Here is a 7,908-nt window from a genome sequence, read left to right as displayed (position 1 = left end):
ATGTTTGGTTGTTCGTTATTCTCAATGGTCAAGTTTAGGACAATTAAATCACCTTTTAAAGAAACATTGCCCAGGTGTGTTGGCTCACACCTGTAATCCCAGCACTTGGGAGGCAGAGGCAGGCAGATGGCTGTGAGTTCAAGGCCAGCCTGGTCTACAAAGTGAGTCCAGGACAGCCAAGGCTACACAGTATTATTGTGTACCCCAGTATTATTGTGCATGTGCATAAGAATGATGTGTGTGTGAGTCACACACACACACACAGATACACACACAGACACACACACACAGACACACACACACACACACACGCGCTTGGCATGTGCATGTATGTAGAGGTTAAAGGACAATTTTGTGGAGTTATCTCCGTCCATCTTTATGTAGGTTTCAAGGACTGAATTCCTGTCACCTGGCTTTACCTTCTGAGTCATCTCACCAGCCCGTCATTCTATTTAAATTTAAGTTGCCAAGTACACATTCCTAAACTAAGCGCTACTATCACTGTTGGCTCTTGGAGGTGATTTTTACATAATAAAGATGTGTGCAATGTATATTTGTGTATTTTTATTTTTATAAAGGCCCTCATTCACATGGGTCAGGCTGGAGCTCACCACATAGCTTGATCTGGCCTTACACTTACATCTCTCCTACCCCAGGTTCTGAATTTTGAGATTATAGGCCTACAACAGTATGCCCAGCTGCAGTGCATATTTTTAAATTCATTCATGCGTGTCCAAGTGTCTCATCCTCAGGAGCAATACCTCTTTGAAGACAGTAGCTCACTGTGGAACTCAGCAATTAGCCTAGATGGGCTGGCCAGTGGGGCTCAGGGATTGTTCTGTCTTTGCCTCCTCGGGACTGGAATTACAAGTGTGGCACTGTGGCCAGCAATCTTGTTGTTGTTGTTTAATGTGGGTTCTGGAGACCTATGGGCTGAACTGTCTCCCAATCATTTGTGGTGTAGGGTTAAAAGGGCACTCCTATAAGCTGGCTTACCTATTATTTTTAGAAAATCAAGGGAGTAATGTCCTTTTAAGGGCATATGTTTCAGAGACAATTTCAAAACAAATGTGCGAGAGGCTACGGAAGGGCCTAGATGGGCTCCAAGTTCTGGCCTTGTCTGTCCCTCATCCGTCCGTTCAAACTTTTGCACCACCCACCTCTTATCCCCAATGTTCCAAACTCAACCTTGGCTCACAGAAGCAGTTTTCCACCCAGGGCTTCCTCCTCCATGCTGTTTGACCAGTGGCCTCCCTCAGATGGCCTTGACCTCGGCTCTCAGGAGGCATTTAGACTACAGATGGCATTCCTGGAAAGCTAGTGAGAGTAACCTGCAGGGGCTGCGGGGGACTCTGACTGGTTCTAGGAAGCATAAAGAAAGGCACTCTGGAACTCCAGCCAGCAAATGGAAGCCATCCTTTCACTCTATGCACCCTGGGAGTGAAGACAAGAAAACAAAGTCACTGCAGAGAAGTGCGTGCCTGTGACTGGAGCAATTCCCCTGTAGTCAGCATTAATCAGGGTAAACGTTAGAGTGGAATAATGTGGAATTCAATAGAAATGTACATTACATCCACTGGGAGCCAGATGACTTCATCACAGCTGATGTTATTACAATGGATACAAAAGGAATTAATGATTCACCAGTTCGGTCCTTTCCTCCCCTCCCCCAACACCTTTTCTTTAGCTTTAACAAACTGGTCTGGAGCCAACTGCGACATCAGTTTGGTAATGACTTTAAGCACCATTTCTGCTGCTATCATGGCAATTTAAATTGTCACTTTCTATTAAAAGGTCTACCTCAGAATGGTTTTAAGTGAAAGCGTTCCACACTGACAGTGCAATTAAACAAGAAAAAAAAAAAACTTCCTTTCTTGGGATGTCAGTGCAAATACATTTTAAATAAGGGTTCAGCAGCACCTTGCTAATTTAAACTGCAGTATTGGTTTCTATTAAAGAATAGAAACTGATTTGGGATTTTTCCCCATTCTCCTACTATGTGACACTTTGAATTGGCACCATGTCCCAGTCAAAGTCCTGATGTGTCCATGGGGTACCTGATTCTGAAGCATATCTTTCCTGAGGCAGGTATTAGGCAGAAGTGGGTTTCCTGTGTGACAAGGACAGCCATCACCTTGTTCTGCATTTGCTTTTAAAATTGCCCTTTTTTGATCCAGGGCACTCTTTCCCACCCGCGCTCACTGGCTAATCAGGGAGAGAAAGTTGAATTGCAAGGTGGACTACTTTAAGGTGATTTTTTTAGGACAATTCTCTAAAAGGATAATTAGAAAGAAAGTTTAATGTGGAAAATAATTCTAAGTAGAGGTGTGCAAATATTTCTCTCTCCTCTCTCTCTCCCCTAACTTTTGATCTTGAGGCGGTTTGTCCATTTCCCCAACCTCTTCTTCAATGGAGTGGAGGAAAGGCACTGCAGATACTTTAGTCTTTGAATGCATTTTAACACGTAAATGGTAACAGAGCACAAATGTTGAACAAGCCAGTACAAAATAACACGTTTTGCCCACCTCGTTTGTCTTCTGGACTCCTGTAGCCCCAATAGTCCATAATTCCTAGGCATTTGGCTTAGATAGATTCCAGCTATCAGAGAGAATAACGCAATTACATTCTTAGGTGTTGGTGCCTTAAATTAGAAGCCGAGGAATATTTGAACAGCAGGAATGGCGGGCATTTTATTTTAATGGTCTTGAAGTGTTTCCAGTCTTTCTGACAGAACCTTATGTCATGAGGAATAGCCCTGCTCTGAAGCACATTAGGCTTGCCAGAAGTAAGCGAGGCAGAACACTTAAGTTGCTTCTGTTACGTTCTCAATTGGTATCGTTATTGCTCTGAAGGACACTGAGATAGCATCTTGAGAAAAGTGTCCCAATGATGGGTATCAAGACGCAATTTTTTATGTCTACACAATTACATTTCTCGCCCTACCATATTCCACACTTGACTGCCAGGAAAAAAAGATGATCGATGTAAACCCGGTCCTCACAAGAATAATACATAAGCTGCTGGAATCGAAACTCATTTTATTTTACAAATTAGGCAAACTTTCTTGCAGTTCCATTCTCATTTTCTTCTTTTCTGTTAACATAACAGGCATTTGTATTTAAACCCGAGGGCAGGTGGAAACAGAAAAAAAAAGGCCTGTTGATTTGGGGACTGATGGGGGTCAGGAAAGGGTCACCTCAAAAAAATTACCTCTTGAAAGGTAGAGGTGGGAGGAGAAGAGAGGCCACAGAAACTTTCTTTGTAATAAAGAGCATGGAAGATGGAGAAATCAATAAAAATGCAGAGCAGAACGTAAGAAAAAGTATGGACAAAGGACACAGGACAGATTTTGCCTTTGCTTTTGTTATTTGGCTTCAAATGCCAGGAATCTATTCTGTTCCATTGGGTGTTTGGAGGGCAGGTGTTGCAGGGCAGGGGGCTTCGAAGAGTCCTTGCTCAACCGTCTCAAACTTGGGGTGGTCATCAGCAACCCTTGACTCTCTTTAGCTTGTGGACTGCAGCCCTCCAGCTGTGGCTTCTGTGTATACACAGCCTCTTTCTGTGGTGTGTGTGTGTGTGTGTGTGTGTGTGTGCGCGCGCACTCGCTTCCTCACCTCATTTTCAGCTTTTCCCATGCTGGGGACCTTTTGCATGGCAGGCAAGTGCTCTACCAGTGGACTGCATTTCCAGCCCCAGGCTATAGAAAATTTCCTTCCCTTCCCTTCCTTTTTCTCTCTCTTCTCCTTCCCAGTTTTCTCCCCTTCCTCTTCTTTGCTTCCTTTCTCGCTCCCAATCTGTGCCATGCCACCACACCTAGACTGTGGATTTCTTGACATGGCATGGGCTGCACCTCTGAAGACCTGCTAGGATAGGAGCCATTTCTAAACCACTTGCCTATGCTGCCTGGTGTATAGATGTGTAGACACGATCTCAATGTTACTTTGAAACCCAGAGCTTCTTGGCTGACCCTCTAGATGCATTCTAAAATTCCTTTTCCCAAGGCCTGAGGAAGCAACCTCAAGCTGGCAAAATGAAAATTGACTTTTTAGGCAAGATGCATGTTTGGAGATTTTGTTTTAGAAGTAACTTCTTTGGAAATAATTGAATAAAAGTTTCATTTTCATGTTTTGGCATTCAGTCTGTTTCCCTTTTAAGTTTAGATTCTTAATGGAGTTGATCAAAATCGATTAGATTTATTGATTATCAAAGAAAGCACTGTTATGCCTTAGAAGAATTTAAAAGGCCAATTTTAGGTTGAGTGTTGTGGTACATGCCTATGATCCCAGGACTCAGGAGACTGAGACAGGAGGAGCTTAGCTGGCAGCTAGTCTGTGCTGTATAGTAAGAGACACTCAACACAACGCACAACAAAACAAACAAATTGAATGAACAACAACCACAACAACAACAGCAACAACAACAACAACAGCCAGATGGCTTCTCTTTTGGAGAGTGTTCCAAATCTAAGTAGTTTTTTTTCCTCCATTAAAAAAACTGTGGTCAAATGTATTGCTTAGCCATGTATTTACACGTTCAGCTTCTTTAACTATACCCACATTGCTGCGTGCCATTGCTACCAGCCAGGTCTTGAACACTTTATTTTGTAAAAATGCCACTCTGGATCCATTTTTTTTTGAGACAGGGTTTCTCTGTGTAGCCTTGGCTGTCCTGACACTCACTTTGTAGACCAGGCTGGCCTTGAACTCACAGCGATCCGCCTGCCTCTGCAAGTGCTAGGATTACACACGTGTGCCACTGCGTCCTCCGGCTACTCTGGACTCTTTAAACAACTGCCCATCCCATCAGCCCTGGAGGATTTATTTATTTACTTATTTGTACACATGTATACAGGTGCGGCAGGGCAGAGGACAACTGGTGGGACCTAGGGGTTAAAATCATGCCATCAGGCTCGGCAGCAAGCACCTTTTCCTACTGAGCCATCTCACTGGCCCTATTGTATTTTCTATGTCAGTCAGTTTGACTAGTCTAGAACCCTCATATAATGGTAGCACCCCTATTTTATAATAAGATATCAAACTAAACACAGCCAACTTCAGAGGCAGAAACCGAGGTCTGAACCATTAGGCCACAAAACCAGATTTAAAAAAAAATTTTTTGTGTGTATGAGTGTTTTGCCTGCATGTATGTTTGTGTACCATGTGTCTATGCCTGGTGCCCTCAGAGGGCATTGGATCCCCTGGGGCTGGAGTTATAGATGGTTGTGAGCTGCCATGTTGGTGCTGGGAATTGACCTCATGTCCTCTGGAAGAGCAGCCAATGCTCTTAACTACTGAGCCATCTATCCAGACCCTAAAATCAGAATATTTACCACTATACACATTGGTTTTCCCTATCTAGTTTTTTTCCAGAACATACCTATTGTTGTAACTTACATGCCATCATTCCTCAAAAACTTAAAACCCCACACCCAAAATACAAACACTTTAAAATTCAAAATATATGGGTGGCTCTGTTACTATAGATTCGGGTATGTGTGAGCAGATTATGTTTCGTGAAATTGAGTGTAAGGACAGAGAAACAGGCTGCTCTCAGTGCAACATTTTAATCATCCGAGTTTGCTGGAGTAGCAATAGTGTGAGATTAATCAGGTAACGAAAGAACCTCCTGGTCATTTGGTTTGACAAGGGAACAGCTTCAAGCAGCCCATCAAGCTCTCAGGCCTAATACATGCTGCATCCCTCTCCTCCCCCTTCTGTTCCTGCTACTCCTCCTCCTCCTCAGCTCACTATGTAGCTTAGCTGCCCTGGAACTCCCTATGTAGACTGGGCTGGTCTTGAACTCACAAAGACCCTCCTTCCTCTGCTCTGCTTCCCAACAGTTCTAGGATTCAAAGCACACACCACCACCACATCCAGAAATTTGTGCTTATCCCTAATGCAGTCCTCCTTTTAGAAATAATGCAGCATGCTTTGATGCTTAAAATATATTTATTCTTTCCTTGATCAAATTTGTTGCAGCATAAAGATACTTTTCTTTAGCTGGGCATGGTGGTGCACGCTTTTAATCCCAGCACTTGGGAGGCAGAGGCAGGCAGATCTCTGTGAGTTCAAGGCCAGGATGGTCTACAAAGTGAGTTCCAGGACAGCTAAGATTACACAGAGAAACCCTGTCTCAAAAAACAAAACAAACAAAAACAAGCAGAAAAAGATACTTTTCTTTCTTCTCTTCTTTCTCTCTTACAGGACCAGTGTAACACCAGGAATTCATGGTTCAACTCCAAGCCTAAGGCATGCAGGAGGACCTGAGAATCAGAATCTATTAGAAAAAGTACAGAGATGTAACAGCTCATAGCTCAGAATTAATATGTGTGTGTGTGTGTGTGTGTGTGTGTGTGTGTGTGTGTGTGTGTGTGTGTGTGTGTTGCACAGAGGACACAGGGCAGAGTATCTAAGTCTCTCTAGTAAAGAATTCTTGTTTGGGGTCACTTAGCTCAAGTTAATTTCTGATTCTTGTACTTGTGACTAGATTAGGAAATCAACATACATTCTGAGAGTGATGTGGGGATAATTATGTCAGCAGCATCTCATAGACGTACTGGCTGTGTAAGGGAAAACCAGTGAACTCTGGTCATACAGAGAGAGGTTGCCTCCAAAATGTGTTGCTCAAATGTATCCTTCCGCTCCATTCCCAAGTCTTCATTTATTTATTTATTTTTGTTTTTCTAGACAGGGTTTCCCTGTTGCAGCCTTGGCTGTCCTGGACTCGCTTTGTACACCAGGCTGGCCTCGAACTCACATAGATCTGCCTGCCTCTGCCTCCCAAGTGCTGGGATTACAAGTGTGCAGCACCACGCCCGGCTCAGTTCTTCATCGATTGATACAAATATTTGTTGTTAGCTGGAGAGCTAGCTCAGCCGACTTCTGTCTTAGTGTTCCATTGCTGTGAAGAGACGCCGTGACCAACGCAACTCTTATAAAGCAAAGTGTTTAATTGGGGGCTGGCTTAGAGTTTCAAAGGCTTAGTCTATTGTATCACGGTGAGAAGCATGGCAGCACACAGGAAGGCATGGCGCTAGAGAAGTAGCTGAGAGCTTCACATCCTGCTCATCAGGCAGCAGGCACAGAGGGCGGGGGGGGGGGAGGAGAGAGACAGAGACTGGCACCTACAAGGCCTTTTGAAACCTCAAAGCCCACACTCAGCAACACACCTCCTTCAATAAGGCCACACATACTCCAATAATGCCACACCTCCTAATCCTTCATGGGCAGCACAGTCTAACTGGGGACTAAGCATGTGAATATATGAGCTTGTGGAGACCGATCTCATTCAAACCACCATTATTTACAATTGAAACATCGGATATTTGATGTTTTACTATAGTGTGTCAGGCATGCTGTTAGTGCCTAGGACTACAACTGTAAATAAGGTGAAATTCTTTTCTCCATGGAATTTCAAATCCAGTGGAGGGAGACAGAATACAAATAAATGAAGTAGCTAACTGTAAGGGGACAAATAAGATACCATAGCCAAGATGAAGTGTTAGCAGAAGGCTCTTTGAAGACTGGCCTTCAAGCAAAGACTGGCAGCCAAAGAAGGCCCTGGCCATGCAAGGTACCAAAGAGACAGTATTTCAGGCTGAGAAAGCAGCCCTGCCCAGAGTAGGACAGCTTGCTCTGGGCAGGGGCAGACAGCCAGTCCCTGGGAGAGGCAGAAAGAGAGGTATGGGAAATGCATGGTTCTGATATAAGCCCTGAGAGCCAGGAAGGGCGTTTCTAGGTCTTGGCTAGAAATTGGGATTTTATTACATGGGAGATGAGAAACTATTGAAAGGCATTCAAGAGAAAAGTGATCCATAAACCACTTATTCACAGGTCCCTCCAGCGCATCTGGAATCCCAGCCCTAGGAAGACAGAGTCAATGAGAGAAGTCAGTTGGAAGCCAGATTGG

This window comes from Acomys russatus, chromosome X (genome assembly GCF_903995435.1).
Source record: "Acomys russatus chromosome X, mAcoRus1.1, whole genome shotgun sequence".
NCBI lineage: Eukaryota > Metazoa > Chordata > Mammalia > Rodentia > Muridae > Acomys > Acomys russatus.
This window is presented reverse-complemented; position numbering follows the sequence as displayed.